This window comes from Magnolia sinica, chromosome 1, assembly GCF_029962835.1.
Source record: "Magnolia sinica isolate HGM2019 chromosome 1, MsV1, whole genome shotgun sequence".
NCBI classification, from domain to species: Eukaryota; Viridiplantae; Streptophyta; class Magnoliopsida; order Magnoliales; family Magnoliaceae; genus Magnolia; species Magnolia sinica.
Window position 1 is genome coordinate 29,347,837 of NC_080573.1, and position 15,257 is coordinate 29,363,093.

Consider the following 15,257-nt stretch of genomic DNA (forward strand, 5'->3'; position numbering starts at 1 on the left):
CACCATATAACATGTTTAGTATAGCTCCATGATTCATGATCATATGCATCATATGTATGCTTGATATGAGAAGTGACTGATCATAGCATATGCCTTCGGGCAGATTGTTTAAGGGCTCCCGATTAGGCGGTGTTGCCCTATATGAGCGCACGATATGTGTAGGATTGCCGCATGACTGGATAATGTGATTCATGCATTCGCATGGTGTGATATGGTACTGTACGCCCTAGCGACATCAGGGCCGTAGCCTCCACAGGCGTATCGTGGTTGGCAGGATTGGATACCAGAAATCTTGTTCTACATGGGGTGCTATAGATATCCCTAGGTGAAAGTCCCTAAACCCTTACGGTACTAGGAGGTTGCTCCAACGTCTAGACCGAGTGGGTGCATGAGCGCCGAGTGCCGATTACCAGACGGTCTTTTTTTTACTGTGTCGTGGTCGGTTGGAAGAGGGTGCAGCCTTACCCGCCCGAGAGGAGGGGGCAAAGCTAGGCTGAGTCTGACCAGCTCGAGGAATGGGTCCGCTATCGACGAGCCGAGCCCGATATTGGTAGGCGGATAGTGAGGTCTTTTCCACTCACCTTATTGCGCACGATGGGGCAGCAATCTGGTTGGAGTGTACTAGACCCCGGTGATATTCCAGAGTTGAGTTGTATTGATATGTGGACTTAGATGAGGATTCGCATGCTTGAGTTCCATTCCACACCGCATAGCCTTGGTATGGCCGACATCATCCATGCCTCGCATTGCATAGCCTTGTCACGGCTCATGGCATTCATGGATTCATTAGCATTTTTCGCATTACTCTGATACTGCATAACTACTACCTTGCGCACACACTTACACCACCCTCTAAGCTTTCCATAAGCTTATGCATGACCGTTGCGTGTAGGTGACGTTGGAGCACAGCAGCGCTGAGGCAGGAGCGCTTTATAGATCATCTTGGAGCTTTTTGTTTATTATCATTGTATTTCCCTTTATGCTCATTGTACTTTTAAAGTTTTTTATCATAGTGAAAATATGATGAAGTTTTTGGTTGTTGTTTGTGGGTTATGCCTTTGGTTATGCTTATTACGAATCAAACTGATGTTGAAAATCCTCCTTGTACCATCCCAGGATCGAAACCTGGCGAATGAGCGTTGGGAGCCGAGAATGGGATTCTACGGAGGTTGTCGGTGCCAGATTCGGCGATCGAAAATTTTGTGAGCCCGGTTTCCAAGTTTGGGGCGTGACATCTGGTTCATTGCACAACTAATGATGATTTTGAAGACCTTATTTATGGCATAATTAAGGATGATTTTGAAGACCTTACACGTGTCCTTGGATATTGAATGCCCCACATTAGGAGAACACACGTGTAGGATGAGTTAGAAGACTGAACTGTTACGCATGATTTTTTTATTTTTTTATTTTAGAAAGCTTTGTTTTGCACTTTTTTTCCTTTTGTTATAAGGGTATTTTAGTCATTTTCTTATAAATCTGAATTTTATAAATAGGGTGTTTTCTTGTTTCTACCCCAAACTGGATTATATATATTTTTTAATGAAAGTTTGGTGTCTCCTTCCCCTTTCTCTCTATGGTAAGTTCTTCTCTTCCCCTAATATTTTCTTTTCTTCTAACTTCTATTTCTAACCCTCCAACCTTCTTCTTCTCTTTCCACGCCTAGTCCTTCTTCTTCTTCTTTTTTTTTTTTGCCATTGACCCTAAAAGTCTAAGAATTGATCTCAACCCTCTCTCAAAATTTTCAGTCGTCTTTATTCCAGAAATCTTTTGATTTCCTGGACTAGAGAAGCTGCCTTGATTGTTGGATTAAAACCATGCAAGATCGGGAGGTCTCATCCCTCGCTGGATCCAATCCACGCATAATTTGAATACAGTACCGCGGGATTGTGATGATGGTCTGCAACCATTGCATGTTCCCTTTATTATTATCTTTACTATGATGTGAAATGTGAATATTTTAATTGATTTGCTTAGTTTATTTCGTTGGATCATTTTTGTGCTCACATATGCATTCTAGTTAGACCGTTCTACATCACCTTTCCAACGAGCTCAAGATCACCCCCAATACAACCTGTAACGAGAGAATTGTGACTATTTTTATGGACATCATACCATGCTAAAAATGAGTGTGAACACAAATTTTGTTGCATTTGCATTAAATTCTCAACCTTTCGAAAGGATATTAGCTTACATCATTCCATTTCACATTGACTCTAATTACTATTGTTTAGGGTCAACCAACCACTTTTGCCCATGTGCATCCCATTAATCACCAATTGCAAAAGTAAAGACCCCTAATTTGACAATGTAATGCAATCTTTCAATTTCGCCTTAATTTGTAACTAATGCCATCTTTCAATTTCCAGAACTCTAGTTAACAATCATTTGTCATATCAATCAAAAGGTAGAGGGGCAAAAACAAGGACCTTGTATCCCCATTCCTCCATGCACACCAATAAAAAATCACTCAAATCCCCTTTTTCTCTCGAGAACATTGACTTCTACATTTTTTCAGTCCTAAAGAAATCATTATACGATAGAATTAAAATTAAATCAAGAGAAGAAACTACTTAGCCAAACATTTGCTTGACCAGTCCTAACAAGATCAAATCTTCACGCATGTCTATTTCTAAGGGCCAGTTTGGGACAACACAATAGAGTAGATTAGGAGAGATGGTATAGGATTTAAGGTTATGATGGCAATTGTCAGTGGTTATCCATGACTTCCACTGGTTTGCAAAATCCCAGGACAGAGTGGATTACATGTTTGGATGGATCAGAATATCTCGGGACTAACTGAAAAATCTATTTGGGATGGCGGATGGGATTTAGCCATCCTGCAGCTGCAACACACGGACCGTTTGGGAATGCATGGGTTTAGGCATATACATCCATCCCGTTTGGTGTAACGGCTGTACTACTATGTATATTCTACATAAACGTGGTCCTTGGAGTTTTGATACAAGAGCTAGGAGAGCTGACACAGCTCAAGTGGCTGGGTATTTCAGAGGTTACAAGTGAAGATGGGTTGGGTCTATGTGCTTCCATTGAGAAGATGACATGTCTTTCCTCGCTTTATGCTTTTTCAGTAAACCTACGTACTGGGCTTCTTGATTTTAAGTATATATCATCTCCTCCACCGCTCCTTGAGCGTGTATCTCTGAAAGGGCGTTTAGAAGAGTTGTCGCACTGGATTCCCTCGCTTTCAAACCTTGTGCACTTGGAACTGCTAGGGTCGTGATTGAAGGAAGACCCGTTTGGTGCACTGCAACATTTGCTGAAACTGATGATGCTCGAACTAATAGGAGCATACGATGGAGAAGAGTTGTATTTCACGAGATTTCGAAATCTCTATTCCAGGCGTGCGGATGAATACCGTCTTATAACCATGGGATATGGCAGTTCCGCGCAAATCCATATTCCAAACAAGCTCGTAAGATTTGGCCGTGGGATCAAGTGATCCCATCCCACCTAATCCCTTCCACACCGTCCGTCCAAACGGGCCATACTCACCTAACCCTTAACCCAACTAATTAGGTGGGAAGATGTGAAGATCCTGTTCTACAATTCCACCATAGGGGCTTGGAATGTCAACGTCAGGATTCATGATGAAAGTTAGAGCAGCAGTTTCACACCAGCTGCCAAAACAGGGACCTGCAATAAGACCACAGATCTCTAATTATAAAATTAGTACAATGTTTTAAAGCCCGGACTGAAATTTACCTGTTTTGGGGGCAGCTTTAATCCAAATGCCAGCCCAACTGGTCAGATGGAAAATTACTTGAGCTAAATCAGTACATTTGATTTTTAAGCAGAAGTCATGAGCTAGAAAAAAGAAAAAGAAAAATGTACTTCACCCAACTGGTTGGAATATACAGTTATCCAGCCTGTTATGGTAGGCATCTGATCCAACTGGCCCGTCAATTACTGCATTGAATTTGCAAGATCCCAAACAAAATAATGAAATCAAACGCCCATAATTCATGATCACAGATCAAACCCCTGAAAATTGTGATATCTTTAGTTTGATAATATCAAAATAATAAGGTAATTCACCTTAAATCTCCACCGGACATTAGTTTCGATTTCAGGGTGAAGCAAGTAACAGATCTATACAGATCACAAAGGGATAAATAAATAAATCCTCCATGAAAAAAACAATTATTAGATTAAATAAGATCTGGGTCTTGAATCATGTGGTTGATCTCGGTTTTTTTTTTTTTTCTCTGATCTCTAAAAGTGAGTTCAAAATCTCCCCACCGAGGCCCATTTCTCCAAAAATTTTCCTAATTTCAACAGATATGACAAGATCGCTCCCAAAATTCAAACTCCGTTCCTTAATTCATGGTAGAAACCCTAATTTCATAACGTAAAGAGGGAGCGTGAACACCCAACAATAGTCCTTGACACCTTATGGCCTATTTGGACAGACGGTTTGGATGGGATTAGATGGGATGGGATAACGCGATCCCACGGTCAAATTCCATGCGAGGCGGTAATCATCTGCACGCCCGGGAAACAGCAGTATCCCATCCCGTCTTCCTCGAGCTCATCCCTGCGTTAAGCCAAGGGATTTCAAGAGATTTCGAAATCCCATCGAATACAACTTTTCTCCTTAGTTCGAGCATCATCAGATTCGGCAAAGTGCACCAAACGGGTCTTCCTTCGATCCCGACTCTGCCCGTTCCAAGTGCACGAGGCTTGAAAGCGAGGGAATCCAATGCGGCAACTCTTCTAAATGCCCTTTCAGAGATACATGCTCAAGGAGCGGTGGAGGAGATGATATATACTTAAAATCGAGAAGCCTAGTACGTAGGTTTACTGAAAAAACAGAAAGCAAGAAAAGACATGTCATCTTCTCAATGGAAGCACGAAGACCCAACCCATTTTCACTTGTAACCTCTGAAATACTCAACCATTTGAGCTATGTCAACTCTCTTAGCTCTTGTATCAAAACGGATGTATATGCTTAAACCCATGCATTCCCAAACAGTCTGTGTGTTGCAGCTGGAGGATGGCCAAATCCCATCCGCCATCCGCCATCCCAAACAAAATTTTCAGTTAGTACCAAGATATTCCGATCCATCCAAACATGTAATCCACTCTGTCCCGTGATTTTGCAAATTGGTGCAAGTCATGCACAACCATTGACAACTGCCATCAAAACCTTAAATCTTATACCATCCCCCTTTTTCTTTTTTTCTTTTCTTTTTTTTCTTTTTTTTTGGGGGGGTGGGTGGGGTGGGGTTGGGGGTTTAGCTTGTTAGTATACACCCATGTGAGTGCACACACTCCATGTTAGCCACCCCCGCTAAGGATCGATACCAAGACCTCAAGTGTTGAAACGAGGTATCTTCACTCAGTCTGCTAGTTGAGTTATAGATCTGGGTGTATCCCTCCTAATCCCCAAACTGGCCCTTACTAAAATACCCAAACACGCATTTACAATCAGAGCCTCTGATCCAATGGGCCCCACTGTTTCATGTCCCCTGGCATAACCTGATTAAAATTTCCTAATTTCTAGAGTTATGACAAGATCTCTCAAAAAATCGAACTCCTTAGGGCCCGTTTGGCCGGTCTAATTGGAAGAGATTGGATGGTATTGGAAGGGATTGGAAGTTAAATCTCGGGATTGGCCGAGCATGCCAAACAGAATCGATGATCTGATCCCAATCCCATGGATCTTAAGACAATCCACTGACAACACCATCATTACCTTTAAATCCCATCCAATCCACCCTAATCCGTTCAAATTTGCCTGGGACGTGTTTGGTTCGAGGGATTGGAAGGGATGGGAAGGTTTAATCCCGGGATTGGCCAGGCGTGCCAAATAGACTGGATATAGCAATCCCATGGATCTCAAGACAATCCACTAACAACACCATCGTTACCTAGAAATCCATGCCATCCACCCTAATACCATTCAATCCCTTCCAATCCACCAGGCCAAACGGGCCCTTACTGAATTCATGGTAGAAACCCTAAGGGCCTGTTTGGCTGGGTAGATTGGATGGGATTGGATGGTATTAGAGTGGATTGCACAGATTTCAAAGTAATGATAGCTGCATGAGTGGATTGGTGCAAGATTTATAGGATTGCTATATCTGGTCTTTTTGGCACGCCTGAACAATCCTGTGATTAAACCTTCCAATCACTTTCAATCCCTCGAACCCAACACGTCCCAGGCAATTTTGAAGGGATTAGGGTGGATTGGATGAGATTTAAAGGTATTGATGGTGATGTTAGGGCCTGTTTGGACAGGTGGATTGGAGGGGATTGGAAGTTAAATCCTGAGATTGGTCGGGCATGCCAAACAGACTGGGTGATCTGATCCCGGGATATAGCAATCCTATGGATCTTAAGACAATCCACTGACAACACCATCATTACCTTTAAATTCCATCCAATCCACCCTAATCCGTTCAAATTTGCCGGGACGTGTTTGGTTCGAGGGATTGGAAGGGATGGGAAGGATTATGGAAGGGATGGGAAGGTTTAATCCTGGGATTGGCCGGGGATATAGCAATCCCATGGATCTTAAGACAATCCACTGACAACACCATCATTACCTTGAAATCCATGCCATCCACCCTAATAACATTCAATCCCTTCCAATCCACCCGTCCAAACGGGCCCAATCCCAAGGTATTAGGAGGGATGGGAGCGCGACATCCGGGACATGTATGATGAGCGAAATAGACCCCGGGACATGTATGATGAGCCAAATAGACCCGGTGAACTTGTCTTGGGATATAAGACATCCCATGGATCTTAAAACAATCCACTGACATCACCATCATTACCTTAAAATTGATCCCAACCCTTGGTTGGACGGATTGGAAGGTAATATCCCGGGATATGCTGGGCGCGCCAAACAGACGCAGTGAACTTGTCCCGTAGTGATCTCATGCATATGAAACCAATCCACTGACACCACCATCATTACCTTAAAATCCATCCTAATCCGATGGGATTCGCCCGGCCAAACAGGCCCTAAGATCCATGGGATTGCTATATCCCGGGATCAGGATCCCGTGTCTGTTTGGCGCGCCTGGCCAATCCCGGGATCTACCTTCCAATCCCATCCAATCTGCCCGGCCAAACAGGCCCTAAACTCCCTAACGTGAAGAGGTAAGTCTGCGTGATCATAGCCTTCGATCCAATGGACCCCACAGAGGATGACCTATGAAATCTCTGATGGGATAATACTGATCATCGAGGAAGGTCAATACAAACTCCTCGAAAAGAAACCCTAACTCCTTCAATCCTATCTCTCCTAAAAGCCCTAATTTTCACGACATTCCCTACACTGAGAACTCCAAAACCCTAATTCTCACCTATTTCCGCCAAAAAAGCGTTGATTTCACCGTCATTCATAAAATCGGCAACTGAAAAGCCATAATTCGTCCGATACAGTCAGGAATCCCAGAAAATTTCACCAAAAGACCCTGATTTTCTCTGCTTCCCATGTTGTAGTTATCGAGATCTTGCTTCTCCATGCCTATTTCTCCTCCAAAACCCTAATTTCCCAAATTCTCAGAGATAGGACACTCAAAAACCCTAATCTAATCATGACTCCTCAGATCAACATCTGAAAACCCGCACATTTCACCAAAGCCTAATTTCCTCCGCCTCCTGCACATGAACTCCTGAGACCATGCCGCTTTAAGCTTATTACTTCTCAGAACCCTAACTTCTCTAGCATTCAGAGAGAGGAAGCTCAAAAACCCTAACCTAATCATGATTTCCCCGTATTTACAGCTGCAACCGTAGATTTCACCCTCCAAACCCTAATTTTTACTGCTAAAAGCATCGAAAACACCGAATTTTCCGCTTTTCGGCCAGATTTCTTGAAGAACAAGCAGCAAAGCACGCCGATCTTATCTTTATTCGCTTGTTTCGCTCGGACCTGCAAAAAGGCAGAGAAAAAGCGAGAAAGCAGCTGCTGCAGGCGATTTCGGCAGCAAAGGAAAACCAAGAAAGTAGAAAAAAAATCGCCATGCGGAGAGAGAGAAAGATCCTGCCAGTGACAGAGCTCGAAAACCAGAGCATTTCATGCCTTGAAGCTCCAGACGCTCTGCACCAGAAAAGAAGAGACAAAAGACAACCCTACCCTTAGCTCGGCGCTCTTTAAAAAACGTGGGAACGCGGGCCGGTCGAGTATGTGCACGTGTAAGAGGATCGGATTACGTGCGGCCCCAGCCTCACCCAAAACGGTACGGCCTTTACAGTGGGGCCCACCTTTATTTATGTATTCTATATCCACTCCGTCCATCCATTTTTTCAGATAATTTAATTGTATGATACCAAAAATGAATCAGATATAAAGCTAGGAAGTTAATAATGGTATATTGTTCACTCACCAATGCTTCATATAGTATGGTCCACATTAAATTTGGATCTTTTTTATTTTTGGGATCTTAGACAAACATAATCTTTAAAAAAAGATGGACGGATTGGATGTAAAATAAAGACATCAAGGTGGGTCCCACGGTTAAGAGCCGCACCGTCTTGGGTAAGGCCATTCGAGCAGAAAATGCTAGCCGCATCCGCGAGCGCTGATTGGTCCACGTCATCGTATTTCTTTGACTGAAATGTCCCCTGCCTGTGATGCGGTGGAGCAGTCTGCACCGAGCTTTCGTGAGACATATCCAGGAATGTGCGTGGGATAGAGAAGATAGTGAATCGGGACCGTTCACATGGACACCTTGCCATGGATGGCTTATAATTAGTGAATCGGGACCGTTCACATGGACATCTTGCGATAGATGGCTTATAATTCAAAGTCAAATTACTTGATCGAGTAATGTCCATCCGATTTTTATCCTTCAATTTATTAATGGTCAGTAACTTACTTTCTCGACGAACTACAAATAGCTTTAAAATCCATTCCGTTGATCAGTTGAAAAACATCATTTAGACCGTACAAATAAAAAAAGGTAGGTGAGATTAAAAACTCACGTGCCACCCACTGTGTATGGTATAAAATCGCTTTCAAAACCGCTGAGTTTACACGGTGGAGAGCCAGACACGTACCTGAGCGAACGACCTTTTGGAAGTTGGTGGGCCCTCTCTGACAAGCATCTGCGCGGCGAAGTCGGACTGCGTACTGAGTTACTCATATGCTCTTATCGTACTGAGTAAACTCTGCTGGGCCGACTGTGAAATCATGTGATTTATCCACGCCGTCCATCTGTTTTACCAGATCATTTTAGTGGTCGAGCTCAAATTTAAAGTATATCAAAATCTAAAGGAGACCATACTAAAGGAAACAGTGGAAGCATTAATTTACGCAATTGAAACCATTCTAAGGCCCGCAATAATATTTATTTATCATCCAAACTATTCATAAGACCACACGGGCTAAAAGGAAAACAAAAATATCATCTTGGTCTTAAACTTTTGTGGCTCCTAAGAATTTTTCAACAGTAGACTTAAATTCACACTGTTTCAGGTGGTGTGGTCCACTTGAGCTTTGCATATGATTAAATTTTGGTTTAAAGCCATAAAATTATATGATAAAACGGATGGACGGAGTTGATACAACGCATGAATGAGGGTGGGCCCCACAGAAGAGTACTTAGTTACTCGGTAGGCAATCCGCTTCCCTGCCCGGCATTGGAATAGCGACACGTCACGGCAACAATCACATGTGCCTACATGAAACAATGGGACTGGGATGCCAACCGTAGACTGGCTAATCGAGCCATGTTCTTCGGGAGCGGATGGATCCACCGAGGTGGGTGGATCCCTGAATGTGGGCCACCGTATGTATGTGCATTACATATATGTAGTCCATTCATCTTTGACTGATCATTTTATGGCATGAGCTTAAAGAAAGAAAAAAAAAAAAAGAACTAGATTCAAATCTCAAGTGGACCACATCACATGAAACAACGGTGATTGGCAGTTAAGTATTTCCCATGGACAGTAAAAATTTTGTATCAAGCTAATATTTGCATGGTACCCTTATCATATAGGTCTATCATGTGTCTAGCACAGGTCTTAAAATTAGACATCAAATCCATTCCAAGAGAGGGCTGAAATCCAAGGTAAAATTACATTTAAAATCCTCCGGGAGTCACATGTGTAACACGTGTGTCATTAAGCTTCTAATTCAATGGACATATAACCCATTGATGATATCCCAAAACAATTAGATCATCAACTAATCACTAAAATTATTTTCATAAGATGGTCCACACTGTCCAAACATTATCCATATAAATCAATAGTTAAAAATTGTTGGTTAGTCACTCTAATATGATCATATGCTTGTGGTCCATCCGGGACTTGAAATTTCATTGCTTTTAGCCAAAACATGTATTTCAATTGGCTTATTATAATCATTGTATCAAACATTACCTATACACTAATCAAAAATATTAAAGTTGATTTAGTAATTAAATACAAACCCTTGTAAATATATTATGCTTAGTTACATTTACATCATAGGAGATTCTAAATCCAAGGTGCCAAAAACAACCAAAGGACTCCAAATTCATGGTATTTCAAATCTATGAGATTTCTAATCCAAGGTATTTCAAATCCTCGGTGCCAAATGAAGCTTATAGGTTTTTAATGGTGGGTATTTAATCAGTCATGTTTTTTATAGTGTGGTCCACCTAAGATTTGGATCTACTTAAATTTTTGAATCATGCCTTCAAATGAGCTTTCAAAATGGATGAATGACATGTATCCAAGGCACATACGTCCCTACGGTAAAGGATCCACCTCCCTCAAATCCTATGATGGTCCTTAAACATAAAATTCCCAATCCTTACAATGTGAGTGGGCCACATCATCATATTATGCATTTAATGCAACAGTGATTATGTCATAAGGTGGTCCGGACTCAAATGTGGCAGTGAACCCCTCCACCACCATGTTCAATGAAGCCCTAATGTGGAAGGCTTTCTTTGGTCCCACTCATGTGCTTCAGCATAGGCCCACTTGATGCATGTGTTGTATATCTAGTTTGTTAATCCATTTTGTAGTTCAATTTAAATGCAGCCCAAAATTAAAGTAGATCCAAATCTTAAGTGGACCACATTATTGGAATCCCTAATAATTAATCATTAAAATCTTCTCCAAAGCTACAAAAGTATTGGATTAAGATGGTATTTGTATTTTCTTTTCATTCATTCAGTTTTTATAAAAAATGTGGATTTGCCAATAAACATTGTATTACAAAGTTTTTAATGGTGGCCCACTACCTCGAATGGTGTGGCTTACTTGAGATTTGGATATACTTTAGTTTTTGCGACCACATCTTAAAATGAGCTGGAAAAATAGACAGATGGTGTGGATATAAAACACATACATAAATGTGGGCCCTATGATCATGACATTAATGGAGCATGTAGAAACACATCCCGTGGAATTAAATCTTGCCATATTCAAGCTTCACCGTAACATTTGTATGTGTTTCTCTGGTTTCACAATGAGTTTGGTTCCATTTTGATGAGGTAAGTAGAATTGTACACGAGTTAAACAGAGTCGAGCTTGGCACAACTTGATTCGGCTCGGCTAGTAACTAACCTTAGTTTGACCTCAACTTGGCCAATAACTAACCCCAACTCAAACTCATCTCAGCTCAAGCCTAGATCCTAACTAACTAGCTTAGCTTGGTTTGGTCAATAGATCAGGCCAATACACGCTTGTGCGACATTTTTTTTAAATATATAAAGTATATCTTTTATTTCACAATGAAGGTAAAACAGTAACAATACTCTAAAAATATTTTATCAAACACTCACAAGCAGCCTCAAAATTAAGATATAAGAGTAGTTTTATAATGTTTTTCTTTTTTAGTAACTTGTCTCGTATTCATTCCTTCCTCACCACCTATCGATCTCAAAAAGAGAATGCATCCGAAATAACACTCGACGAGTCATTTCATTAAACACTCAATGATCGGCATTAATATCAAAATGACTGAACCACGGATTCGATCCGAGTTGATTTAAGTTTAGGTTTTTGACCAACCCCAAACTAGCTCATAATTTTTTCGGGCACCAAAAACCAATTGGATTTTGTTCCAGCGTAATTAATTTGAGCTTTTCTGAGTTGGATCGATCGAGTTGGCTAACTCAACTCGTGTACAGATCTAACTCAACTCAAGTAATCTATTTGTAGGTATCCTACCCGATCAAACAAGACGCCTGCCATTGCAGGACCATCATGTATATATGTGGACGTGGATTGCCTGAATTTATGTACGGCCCGCAGGGATTCCCATGAGAAATCCGCTCCATCCATTAGGTTCTCAACCTCACAATAGGACAGGACTACCAAACTTATCATATAGATCCATAAATCATGTGGGCCATAGAAGTTTTGAATCAGGATGATATTTGTTCGTACAGTTTATCACAGTGTAAGTAACATTATGAATGGTTCGGATAGCATATAAACATGATAGTGGGCTCCAGGAAGATTTCGATAGTTGAAATTTACATTCTCAATGTCTCCTGTCGTGTGGTCCACTTTGATCTGGCTATTTTTTTTTTTAAAAGTCCCGTCCTATTGTGATGTTGACCAACTAATGGACGGAGTGGATTTCTCACAGGCATCTACGTGGGCCCCACATAGCTTCCAACCACAGGAACTTCCTTTGGCCGGGGGCACAGACAATATGCATCCCATGTATGTAGGTAGAATCTCATGCATCCACCATCACATACATCATCCATAGGCATGCATGTTTATGTTATCCATCAATGGGTAACGCATACGGTGTCTTTTGTACGATTCATTTATAAAACGCACAAATAGATCTATTTAAAAAAAAAAAAAAAAAAAAGAAGTTCACGTGGCATATAAAGCGAGAATCTGGACTGTCCATCTCGTGGGAAGCACCGTGAATGGAGGGAAACTCGAGAAACAGAAGATAAATTGATCCTAACCATCCAATTACTGGCTATGAAATGGACAGTTAAAAGTAGAAAATGGCCAGGGTTCTAATTCGACTACTAAAATCAGATGTGAAAATTTTGAAATCTCTTGGCATGCTAATCCAGGATGAGCCCCAATGTTTGAACGGTTCTGATTTTCTCGTATATCTCAACGTACGGTGGATGAGTCTTTACCATTTAGATGTAGTAAATGATCCTTGGTCCACCACGATGTTACTTTTGTTCCATGCGTTGCGTTTTATGAAAGCGCCTGATCTTTTTTGCGGCAGCTGGCGAAATATCCCACGTCTGTCTGATGACGTAACTGTCCATCTGATACGCTCCTAAAGTATGCCTGTTCATACGCATCAATACAGCCATGGTGCACACGTGTCACAGACTCTTAATCGAAACTGTCCGTTTCTCAGAATGGTTGTTGACGTAAAATAGCCGAAATAATACTCTGAATGGATTAATTAATATTCACCGTCCAATCAGTAGGTATAAATTGAACGGTCAAAATTTTAATAATAGTTAGCAGTCTTCTTCCGTACCTTGTTAAAGAGCCCATGGATTCGAGGGATTCAAGGGGATTTCAATTTTCAAGCAGTCTTCACCTAGTCTCAAGTTGGTATCGATTCCAAAGTGAGATCTTGCATTACATCTAAAATCCTCTTGCATGCCTAAGATGTATGCACACCCTGATCTATAGCTCAAGTGCTAGACCGAGTGAAAGATACCTAGTCTCAAGTTGGTATCGATTCCAGTATGCATACCCTGATCTATAGCTCAAGTGGTGGACCGAGTGAAGGATACCTAGTCTCAAGTTGGTATCGATTCTCTGGTGGGGTGGCTAATACTGACGTGTGAGCTGACAGTGTTGTGTACTATCAAGCTAACCAAATAAAAAAAAAAAACCTCTTGCGTGTCTAACATGTTTGTCATGGACTATTAGATTGGGTACATCGCGGACTAACAATGTCCCAAAATAAATTAGATTATCAATTACATCATTATAATTATCGATGTTTAACACCATCCAAACATTATCTATGTAAATTAACAATTAACGGTTAAAAATTATTGGTTAGTCACTCGGACATGATTTCATGCTGGTGGCTAGATTTGGAACCCTTGATTTTGAAACCCCCTCCACTTAAAATTCTTCTATTGTATTTGACCCCTTTAATTAAGAATCAACTTTAATCTAAGAGTAGCTATGCATAATATATTTACAAGTGCTTGAATTAATTATTAAATTAACTTTAATATCTCTAGTTAGTAATGGCCTGTTTGTTAACTCTGAAAAATATTACTTGACTTGGAATTGAGAAAATGCTCCGTATTAACTGTTGTTTGTTAACACCGAATTCAGAAAGCACTACGTGATTTTTCATTAAATTTTTTTAGCGACATGAGTCTAGCTTAATGGTGAATACGGAATGCACTCAATGAATTCTTTTATAATAATAATAATAATTTTCTTCCAAAATTATCCTACTTAAGTTACAACGAGATCTTTCCTCTTCCGAATAGTTTGCGAAACATAACCTTTAACATGTGGAATTTCTGTAGGCCCCACCTTGATTTATGTGTTAGATCCACATCGTCCATCAACTTTTTAGATCATTCTAGAGCATGAACACAAAAATAATTCACATGTAAAACTCAAGTAGATCACACCATAGAAACCATAATAACTATTGTTGAAACTTTTCTAAAATCCAATGTGATGTTTATTTCTTATATTACCTCTTCATAAGGTCATAGGTACCTTAGATTAAAAAGGAAAAACAAAAATATCAGCTTGATCAAGGCCTTTTATGACCCTAAGATATTTTTAACCGTAGACATCCAAATTTTATTATTTCCTACATTATGGCCCACTTAAGCCTTATATCTACCTCTTCTTTTCTTTTTCTTTTTTTTTTTAATTATTATTTTTAAATCATATGCCCCCAAATGATATGAAAAAGTGGATGGACGGTGTATATAAAACATATATATCGCGGTAGGCTCCACACAGCCACTAACAAGGCCGGAGAAGTGAATGACCCGGATTTCCTGCTAAAGCCTTTCCCAAGAGGTTCCTGTGCTGGCATGTAAGGTGGGGTCCACCATGATATTTATGAGAAATCCAACCTATTCATCCATTTTTCGAGTTTATTTTAGGACACGCGTCCAAAAATGAGGAGGATCCAAAACTCAAGTGGGCCACACGAGATGAAACATTAGGAAAGGAATGCCTCCCGTTGAAACCTTCTTCGGCTCCACCTCGATGCTTATATGCCATACAACCCGTTTATAAGGTCATTTTCGCTTAGATGAAGTGAAAATACCAAAAACTTAGACCGATAC